The following is an 11550-nucleotide window of genomic DNA, read 5'->3' as shown; positions in this document are numbered from 1 at the left end:
TTTCTTGCCCCACTTCGTAAATGAACACCTTTTTTAAGATCCAATTTTGTACAAATATAAAAGTTTATCTCTTGGCTCTCTATTTTATTTTATTGATTCAAGAGTGTATCTTTATTCTAATACCACACCATTCTGAATCCTTTAGTTTTTAAATATACATTATGTCAAAAATTTCAGTGAGGCATTTTGACTTTATTTCCTCAAAGTGGCCTTGGTTATTCGTGAAGGTTATTCACTAATTCTTCATTGTACAGCCTATTATTTATTTTACAATTTACAGAAGTTGGAGAACAAGATTGAATTCACAGCTCTAAGGCTGAGACTCACACCTAAGTATGCCTAACTCAAATACAATGCTCTTTTAACATGAAGAGTTAGTACTAGCAGCCTTTAAGCTATTTTTCTGCTTTGCATGCTTAATACAATGTTTTAAAACACATAATTCTGAACTTTTCATGTTACTGCCTTCACAATGATTTAAAGAGATAGGACTTTGTTTCTTTTTGTTTTTGGGCCACACCCGGTGACGCTCAGGGGTTACACTTGGCTATGCACTCAGAAATCGCTCCTGGCTTGGGGGACCATATGGGATGCCCGTATATCAAATCGCGTCCAGTGCTAGCCTGGCACACGCAAGGCAGATGCCTTATGCCCTGAGCCACTGCTCTGGCTCCAAGATATGGGACCTTTAAATAACATTGGTTTACTTATATATAAATGTATTGTTTGATTACAGTTGAACACAGCTTAATCTTTTACAAAGGCTGTGTATGAGCTTAGAAAGTATGAAATGCCTGGGTATGACTAGTGTACTGGGTAACATGGTAGGTGAAATTTGAAAATGAATCATCCAGGATGTACCTCTTAAGTTAAAATCTAAAGACACATTAGAAAAATATTAGTACTAAGGCATACTTAGGTTTGATTTCATTGTGAGATCTTTTCTTTTTGCTTACAGTATTAAGTTACAAGTTTACCTACAGGCAAAATATATTTAAAAAATAACAGCTATGAACAACAGTTTTCAGAAAAAGGAAGTGGTGATTTGTTTACTAGAAGTCTTCCCCCAAACTCAACTCCCCCAGTAACATGATCTTAGCAATCTAATAACTATCTCAACGATATCTTGGAATTTAGGTGCTTGCTATTTTGGTTCACATGTCAGTACATATCATATCATATATCAATATAGAAAAGTTTTGCCTTAGTTAAAAGGTGCACAGTACTTTAATGTTGCTTCCTAAGATTACTACATACTGAAACTTTGCTTGATAAATTCAAACAAACCCACAAGTCAGTTATTTCAAGTTAGTCTCACCAGGATAATGAAAACATTTATTCCCTTGACCTCATTGTGCAGTTATATGCTTGCTATATCAACGTTTATAAAAGTAAGTCCCTTTTCCTGTCACTATATTGGGATATACTTGTAGAATAAAAGCAATTTATTAATGAGTATTTAAAGTGATTTTTGTCACCAGTATTTATTCAAATTCACTTATATTTTTTCAGCTTTTATATTTTTCAACTTATACTTTTCCTAATGTTGGGAACTATATAAACAGGACTTATGTCTTTCTACTTTTGTGCACAGGGAACCAATATGCTTGCAAAATGAAGACCATTGCCCTCTTCTTTTCTTAATACTGTTATTTCCAAGACTTTTCATTTCCAAAGAAGCCAATTACTGTACACAACTTATATTAAGTAAGGCGAGTTAAACCTAATGAAGAAAGTTAGAATCTTGTGGAAAATAACACCTCTCTTTTCATCATCACCTTAAGGAGGCTGGGGAAAGGAGACACCTTGAATAACAGCTCTTGAAGATTAAAGTTTCTTCTATAGAGCCAACAGGTTTTTTTTCTATATATAGTAATATATTATATTTTAGGAAGTTTATATGATGTTAAAGACAAGATTTCTATAGTAGAAACCTTTCTATACATGCAGGTTAGAAATGCACATTCTCTAAACTTTACCCAGATGTCTGGAATCAAAACTCAAGGATACAGTCCAGTAGCCTGGTTGACAATCTTTTCAGATAAATCATTTTTATGTTGAAGTCTAAGAGTCAGTAGAGCAGAGGCAGGATGTCTTGACTAGTAGCATCTCAAGTTCAGGAACTATATCTTTACGCTTTACCTGGCATTTAGCAGTCATTCATGTAAGTACTGAATACATAAAGTCTATGATGATAAAAGCTTGACCTACTAAAGAAAAATACAGTATGGGAACCAAGAGACTATAATTAATATGACTTATTTATAATTTAGTCAAGAACTTTGTCTTACAATGAAATTTTGTCAAAATAATTTATGAATTAATACCATATTTGACTACTACTTCTTTATAAACTGAAACTAAACTTTATTATAAACTAAAAAGTAAAAGTGTTATGGGGCTTCCCTACAGATACTCTGGAACCTAAGCGTCAGCCACTCTTTGGGGTGCTACGCCTAGTGTGACAGGGCCACTAATACCATACCCAGCAGTACTGTGCTGGTAAAGGATTTAGTTGGCAGTTAGGGCTGTGCTGGAATTTTGCATGTATTTCAACCCTTTGAGCTATTTTTCCTTGAGCTGCATTGACATTGCTTTTGAGGAACTTCCAACTTTGCCAGAGAAAGATCAATCATTCCACCATGAGTGCTTGGATTGGAATGGTATATATTCACTGAAAAAGAGGAGAAGATTTGTCAGTAAAGGGAAGGCACCTAAATCAACTCTTTTCAATGCTGTTGGAACTTGATAAATACATGACTTAATCCTTATTATTTCATAGGCAGTGTTGATATCTTCATTTTGAAAGGTAAGGTCTGAAATACTTGCTCAAGATTATACTGACACAAAGTAGTAACTTTGGAATACAAAATTAGGCAGTCAGAGTTTCAGCCCTTCTGAATCTTCATAAATTATGAACTTGCTTACATAAGCATATTGAACTTAGAGTTGTATGTAGCATTTAACTTAATAGCTTAGATAAAAATATTTTAAATTTATCAAATTTTGTGCTGCAATCACCTATTTTAGAGTGCTTATTGTCTCAAGAAATTGTTATGAACTTCAGCATTTCAGCTCACAAGAACTTTAGAAGAAATGCAATTTACTTCCCATGATTTTGATTTTTCTATCATTCTTTGTCTGTCATATGCTTTAGATTATGTGTATGAAAGTAGAAACATTTTTCTTAGCTAGTGCTTTTCCTATAAAAGCAAAATATGCCTCATTTTCCTCTTTATATTTGATGTGGATTTCAAGGGTTCTTTTCCCACTTAATTTAGGGCCACACTCAAAGCCAATGACTTACTTTTGGCTCTGAGCTTAGGGAACAACTTCTAGTGGGGCTTTGGAGACCATATGTGGTGCTGGAGAGAGAACCAGGTCAGACATGAACAGATAGTACCTGCTCTACTGTCTCTCTCAACTGTATATTTCAAGAGTAATATGTCTCTAAGTTACACAGTAGCTTTAGTAAAGCACAATTGTTCCTATCAAAAAATTGTGACTTTCTAGCTTTCTTTATCACTAAAAAAACTCTATGAAATAGTCTCGAAGCAAGATATTTAACTTGAATGCATTGGCCTGAGGAATAAGGACATGAAGATTATTGAAAGTTCTTTACCTGTGACATAGACAATTTTCATTTCTGCCTTGAATTTGTGTAGTGGTAATGGTGAGAAATGACTGAATTGTGTTCACTTATGTCAGTTTATTTTTACCTCCTTTAACAAACATGTGATTCAAGTTAATAATATTCTACATCTTTTATGCTACAATTGGCCTTATAGTACAAATAACCGAGTAGTTCTTTGGGTAAGTAGGATGATAACCAAGAAATTATTCTCGTTTAAAATTTATAATGCTATAATTACACTTTCACCCAGATTATTCTTAATAATCCTCTTTTTATTGTCATATAATATTTTAGGGGAAGTTTGACAGTGTTTTATGTCTTAGTAAGACATAAAACAAAAAACAAAAACTGCTTAATCTGGAGTTGTACAGAAAAATATCATCTATAGAGTAATGGCAAAACATAGCAGGGCATTCCCATTTTTATTTCAAGCTCTACAAATTTATGCAATGAAGACCAAGAACCAGTAAAAATAAAGCTAGAATTTAGCCTATAAATATGAGATAGTCCTGCATTAAAATATTGTCTTTTTTCTACTAACTTATTAATATTCACTATCCTCCATCTCAGCCTACTGCATCAGCTTCCTTGGTATCAACATTAAGATTCCTTGAATCTCCTGCATATAACAATTCAACAATTAACACTTGCCCTAGCTCCCTAGCTAGGGATTCACCACTAACCAAATCTTATTGGATTAGTCAAGGACCACAGTAGTTAAGTATTTTTAACACATATCTCTGAAACTATATACAAAACCCCAGATAACCATATTAGCTACATTAAAACTCTGATAAATTTCTTTCCAATTTAATAATATGTAGGGTCCTCTTGGATCTTAATTTCTATTTACATATATTATTACATTAGGAACTATCAATAAGTGCAGAGAGTTTAGAAGAGAAGAGGTGAGAGAGAAAGAGAGAATGAGTGAGAGCCATTGGAAAATGATTTGAAGTCACGGGTTCAAATTCAAGGTGAGTTTGGCAATATTCAATTTTATTGAACATCTTGAAGCATTTAAAACAAAAACAAATAACCTATGGGATCCAGATACTTCTAGACAGTTATTTTTCTCTAAATATTTAACTTGAACGTTTTATGGAAGATTTAACCCATATACTAAAAATTTTACTTCAAAAGATATTCCTTGAGATGCTAACCAAAATGATGAAAAATGGCTCTAAAGATTATTCTCAAAGAATGTTATTAATGGAGGGACTCAGGGACTAAGGAATGATAGAGAAACTCGGAGGAATTATCTGTGAAGTCATTTAATTTAAGTGTACAAAGGTTCTAGAGCATAAGGGAACTCTTGAAATTTCATAATCATAGAATCTTTCTTCAGTTCCAAAAGAGCATGTTGTTGAAACAGTGTATAATATGGTTATTTGTTCTCTTGAACACATCTCAGAGAAAAAAAAGTTGGGAAAATGAGTCCATTGTTTTTCAAAATTAGTGACAAACTTCAAAATAATTCCAAACAAACCTCAAATAAAACATTTTCCCCCTACTGTGAATCCTTTTTAAACTGTTTGGGTCAGTCTGTTTTAATGAGTCGTATTCACGCTGACACATCCACACACTTCAGACAAAGACGCCTGTACCTCTAAACCCATTTAAAAATGATAGATGACTGTCAGCTTTGGGAAAGCAGCACATGCGGTGGCTTGATAGCACAGAATGAAAGCAATCTACAAGTGCAAGTCTGTTTCTTTTGGCAACGGAAGGAGTTGCTAATGGATTCATCATTTTCTGTTAAGCATGAATGTCAAACAAAAAAACATTTAGGGCTCTATTCAACTGAATTTCCGGCTCGATGCTTGCCAGCCATGGAAGTCCTGTGACTTGGAACCTGTGCAGCCCAAGCCTTGATTCTTGTTTCCAAAGTTCCGTGGGGCCAGTGCCACGGAATTTTGAATTCTGCCCAGGGTTCCTCCTCCTCTCTTGGGTGCCCTCTACCCATTTTGTCCAATCCTATGAAGCCACCAGTCATGCTTCCTAAATGAAAGCCCATCTATGGAGGAATCTGGCTGCCAACTCTTACAACTTTAACTAACTCCATGCTAGAATCACACGGAAGTCCACTAATACCTTTTGAGATTGGATGGCAGAAAGTCTGAAATCTAGGGATTGGGGAACCTTGGTGCCTTGGAACTCACTAGTTAGAGCCGGTGTTACAGGCTTTCCATCTGGGGTTAGAAATATTGAACAACTTATACATTCCTTTAATCTAAAAGTAGACACATGGTAAGTTAGAATAGTTTATTTCAAATGTTATGGATTCGAAAATGTAATAGTAGGTGAAGAGTCTTTGGGAGGATTTTGGGGGGCCTTAGAACACAGCTAGCTATTTTTATATCCCTGATCACAGAAGAACTGCCTCTGTGGGAGATTGGTTTCTTCAATTGGGCTAAGCATAGGCAGCTGGGGAGTAGGCTGAGACCAAGCAAATCAGCAACATCTTTATTGGCAGAATAGAAATAAAAAGAATATAATATAAACCCTAAACCTACATATGCCACACAAATTATTGTCAACTCTTACACCGGTTATGTGATCTTGGTTGTCTCCTAATCTCTCTATCTTCCTCAATTTCCTAACCTGGTTGTGTTGGTGATTAAATGAGGTAACAGGAGAAAGAATATCTATGTATACACACATATAATATACACTGCACAAGTCTTTATTTTTTAATTGACATTACTTTAATTAATAAGTGAATTAATTACAAAAGATAATGTGAAATGGTCTAATAGGAGAATCACAGAAGTTAGGAGACTGACACCCTATTTACTGTTCTGTGAACTTGAAAAAAATAATGGATCCATACTATTGAAATATAGGTCTTCATCATTAAGCATACTTTTCCTAACTGATTTGATCTATGGAAATGGTCCAGCTGTATCTCCACTCTCCAAATGTCTATTTTCTCCCAAAATATTTGATTATTATAGCCTTACTATTTTGCATTATTTTTCTAGGCATTTTCATAATAGTATTACTCCATGAGAATGTATGTATTCGGAAACATTGAGGCTAGTCTTTTATTTTGTAGTTAGATTTTTTTTTGTGAGAATAAAACTGGATTAAGGTAGAAAGTCAAGGACTGTGAGGTAGGGAACACAATAGAATGAAAAAATACAGGACTTTATTTATAGACATGTTTCATGTCCCTCTTACAGTATTCAGTGATAGTGGGAGAACAACTGAAATAAGTTGTAAAATGTTGCCAGTAGTACCTTCTAAATGACAGGACTACAATTTAATGTGACATTTGTAATGATCATGATTTTAGACTAAAGGTAGAATTTGTAAAATAATAAATTAATGGTTTTCCATGAAGACATTTTAATCTAAAAGATCAATTTTGGGGCCTCCAGAGAGGGCACAGTTGTTAGAGGCACAGTCCTTTCATAAATAGGACCTCAGCTAGATTCTGGATACCAACTGGCTCTATTAGTACTTCTAGCTTGGTTTTATGGTTCCTGACACCCCAGATTCAAGCAGCACCCCATCCACATATCCTTTAATTGGTTCATCCAGCCAAATTAACTGAATATCCCCAGGAGTGGTCCCACAGCCCCTGCATACTGGTTGGAAGGCCCCCAAATAAAATTTAGTGGATAAAATTTTATGGAAATTTAAAATAGCAAAAGCTATTATTTCCCCCAGGCATCCAGAATTGGTCTTCCCAACTATCAAAACTAAAGAAATCTTTCATCACAATACTAAGGCTTGTAAAAGTATAGACAATGAATGATTTAAAAAATGATGTTTCCACTTAGCTAATGCACTAATAAAATTATATGAGTATTCTTATTCTTCTACCTGCTATGCAAATAACCAAATATATCAAGGACTTATATATACTTATCCAGTATATTGACAAGTCTAACCCCAAAAGTCTCTTTAGCTGCAGAAATAATCAGATTTCTATTCTACAGGGCTAGTTTCAAGGAGGAATTTTCAGAATGATGAAACCAGATTTAGCTGGTAGCAATTATTGGTACATTTCAGATGAACTCAGCATGAAGAATAAGACTGAAGAAAGATTAAATCTCAAATACTAAGGGACAGAAAAAAATGAAAAGAGAGACCCAAAAGGGCTTGAAACGCAGGCAAGGACCAGTTATCTGCAGGAAGCTGGTATTCTTATGTGAAATGCATGTGACCCAGTCTGGGTTAGAATGTTATCTCTATGTGATCTGCAGAATTTCTCTCTTGACAGTAGCAGCCTAAGAAGAGTGAATTAAAGTCTTAAGGACAAAAATCAATAAAGTAAAAAAAAAAGATAAAAGCAATATGTCTGGAGAGCATTAAAAACACATATAAAAAGTCACTTAAATGACCATAGAAGACTAACTAGTATTTATAAAGGTTTAACTGGAAAACCAATAAGAAACAATCATGTATGTAATCAAGGTGTTTAAATAAAAATATATATATTAAAAATAAGGAATAGATCTACTGTTGGACTCCTTAAAGGCACAAAACTTCTGAGAGGCTTCTGAGAGGTTTATGGCGTTTGACTAGTCTTTGTTTCTATCTAGTGTGAGGTAAACAGAAATGCATAAAAGACTGCCTATGTACGATAAGTTAATTTGAGAGATATTTTAAAAAAAGTTGAGACGAAAACAACACTTAGTTCTTGCTTAGTGCTAGGGTTGAACTAAAATACTTTAAGTATCTTTCCTGTGACTGACTTAATTTTATTAACAAGCTAAAAATTTTTTTGATTACTATGCCAGAAGCAGAAATCATAGCCGTTTAATCCTATTAACAATTCTTTCTCTAATATTTGTTTTTGTTTTTGTTTTTGTTTTGGCCACACCCGGTGACACTCAGGGATTACTCCTGGCTATTCGTTCTGAAATCGTCCCTGGTTTGGGGGACCATATGGGACTCCGGAGAATCGAACCGCAGTCCTTCCTAGTTTATGACATACAAGGCAAATGCCCTATGCCTGCACCAACACTTGGGCCCCATTTCTCTAATATAGTTTTTTGTTTGTTTGTTTGTTTGTTTATGGGCCACACCCGGTGATACTCAGGGGTTACTCCTGGCTATGTGCTCAGAAATCGCTCCTGTTTGGGGGGACCATATGGGACGCTGGGGAATCGAACTGCGGTCTATCCAAGGCTAGCACGTGCAAAGTGGACACCTTACCACTTGTGCCACTGTTCTGGCCCCTTTAATATAGTTTTTAAAATGTGTAAAATAATGTGGATTCATTACCAGGCCAACTCTATTCTTATTTTAAGCATGGTGAAGCATGGAGAAAAAAAAAATTTAATGAAGTGAAATGAACTTTTGCAGAAAATAGTTCTACAAGTCTAGGAAAGGAACATCAGATAAAATTCAAAATTTTGAAAGCAAGATTCAAAAGCTTAGGAATGATTCTTCCCATTCCCAAATTTGCCATCATTAGTGGGTGTTTGATATTACTTTCATCTAATTATGTATCTATGTGTGCATTTTAGGATGTCCTTTCTTGAATTCTATCATGCCAACAGGAACTTCTCCAGAGAAGTTTCAAAAATTGAATTTTGGCAATACAACCATTAATATTCTTAAATAGGAATCAAAATGTGTGCTTTGATAACAGCCTAAAGTAAAACTTTAGAGTTCTCTAAAGTCTGGGTTTAGATAGGTTAAGTAACTTCTGAAAGTAGCAAACGTCTTTTTTTTTTTTTTGAAAGTAGCAAACTTATAAGTGAAAGACTTGGAATTCTCACTTGGCATACCTAAAGCACTGCTCTTGGCCCAATGTAATGATTTTGGCATTACTTAATAAATGAACTTTTGCAGTTAACTGTATCTCATTAGGAATTATATACTATATAAATCACATTCTTATTGCCTTTTTCCTTCTTTATAATCATTCTTTTCTTGGTACCCTATTATAAACACACACACACACACACACACACACACACACACACTGGGCAGGAGAGATGGTAGGAGAGATAAAGAGAGAGCAAGAGTGAGAGAGAAGAGAGTCTCACATGTAAACTATCAAAAATAATATTTTAATATTTTAAGCAATCCTAATTCAAAGTGAGATTCATCCCTGGAATGCAAGATTGATTTTATATATACAAGTCAATTAGAAATACATCATTTAAGACTAGAGAAAATAAAAATCATATGATCATATAAATAGATGTAGAGAAACTATTTGACAAGATCCAACATTTATTTACAATAAAATTCTCAACAAAATGGGAATTAAAGGAACATTTCCTCAACATTTCCTCAAAGCTGTTTACCACAAGGCCATAATGAATATTATACTCAATGGGGAAAAACTAAAAGCCTTCCAAGATCAGGCACAAGACAAATTTGTCCATTCTCACCACTTCTATCCAATAAACTATTCTAAAACATGTTCCATATCAATTAGGTAAGAAAACTATATCAAAGGCATTCAGTTAAAGAGGAATAATTCAAGCTTTCACTATTTGTGAATGATGATATTATATATAGAAAACACTAAAATTACAAAAAAAGCTCCCAGAAACATAGACTTGTCTAGATTACAGGCTACAAAATTAACACACATATGTTACTAAAGAGGTGAAAAACACATCTTAAAGAAATAAAAAACACACACACACACAAGGAAATGGAAACACACCCCATGCTTCTGTATTGGGAGTTTTAATGCCATCAAAATAGTAATACATTTTAAAACATTGCACAGGATATAAGGATACCTACAAGATTTCTCAAGAAATAGATCCAATACTGAATTTTATATGGAACAAAAATAGCTTCAAAGTAATTCTTGGGAAAAAGAAGGTGGGAGGCATTACTTTTCCCAACCTCAAACTGTACTACAGATCAATAGCAATTAAAACAGCATGGTACAAAAACAAAGACGGACTTGCAGATCAGTAGAATAAAATTAAAAATCCAGAGAATAGATAAACATGAAGGTTAGTCAGTTAATCTTTATAAAGGAGCTAAAACTATGAAGTGGAAGGAAAAAAACCCTCTTCAACAAGAGGTACTTAAAATCTAAATCAACAGTGCAAAATTATGAATTCAGATCTCATTCTAATGCCACGCACAAAAGTAAAATCAAAGAATTAATTATTTCTATATCAGACCTGAATATATTAAGTGCACAGAGTAAAATTTGGTGGTACTCTTTGTGACATTGAAACTATAGGCATCTTTAAGTGATGAAGCAACACTGACCAGACAATTGGAAGCAATAATAAACAAATAGGACTACATTAAATTAAGAAGCATGTAAACCTAAATAGACACAATAACCAGAATACAAATACAAAGTGCAGACAGAAAAAAATTTACCTTATGTTAATTTGATAAAGGGTTAGTATAAAAATATATAAAATAGTGGTAGAATCCTACAAGGGAATAAAACCCAACTCTATTAAAAATTGGGAGAAGAGACAAACAGAAACTTCCTTAAAGAAGTTTACCAAATTACCAAATTTTCAAAAAAAGCATATAAATGCTTTATATTATCAATCATTAGTGAAATGTAAATCAAAACAACAATGTGAATCAACCTCACATCAAAGAGACCAGGATACATCAAAAAAGCCACTAGACAGACTCCTCCCAGCTTTTTTTCTTCTTTTCTTACTTTTCTTTTTTCAACAGAACCACAGAACTTGAATCATCTTGTTCTCTCTCATAAATTGAGTTAGGAAAGAATGAATGGTACCAGAAGCAACAAGTCCGTATGAACATTGAATGGAAATCAACAATTATCAGACTTAAACACCAAACTCAAAGTCAATGACAACAGAATTGATACCCAATCTACAACAAGCTATACATAAAGGGGACCTGTTACACTAGAAGTCCATGGAGCAAAGGAGGGAAGTATGGAATGCATGATGGGAATAGGAGTGTAGGAAGGACACCACTGGTGGTGG

Source organism: Suncus etruscus, chromosome 6, assembly GCF_024139225.1.
Source record: "Suncus etruscus isolate mSunEtr1 chromosome 6, mSunEtr1.pri.cur, whole genome shotgun sequence".
NCBI classification, from domain to species: Eukaryota; Metazoa; Chordata; class Mammalia; order Eulipotyphla; family Soricidae; genus Suncus; species Suncus etruscus.
Note: the sequence above shows the minus strand (reverse complement) of the source record.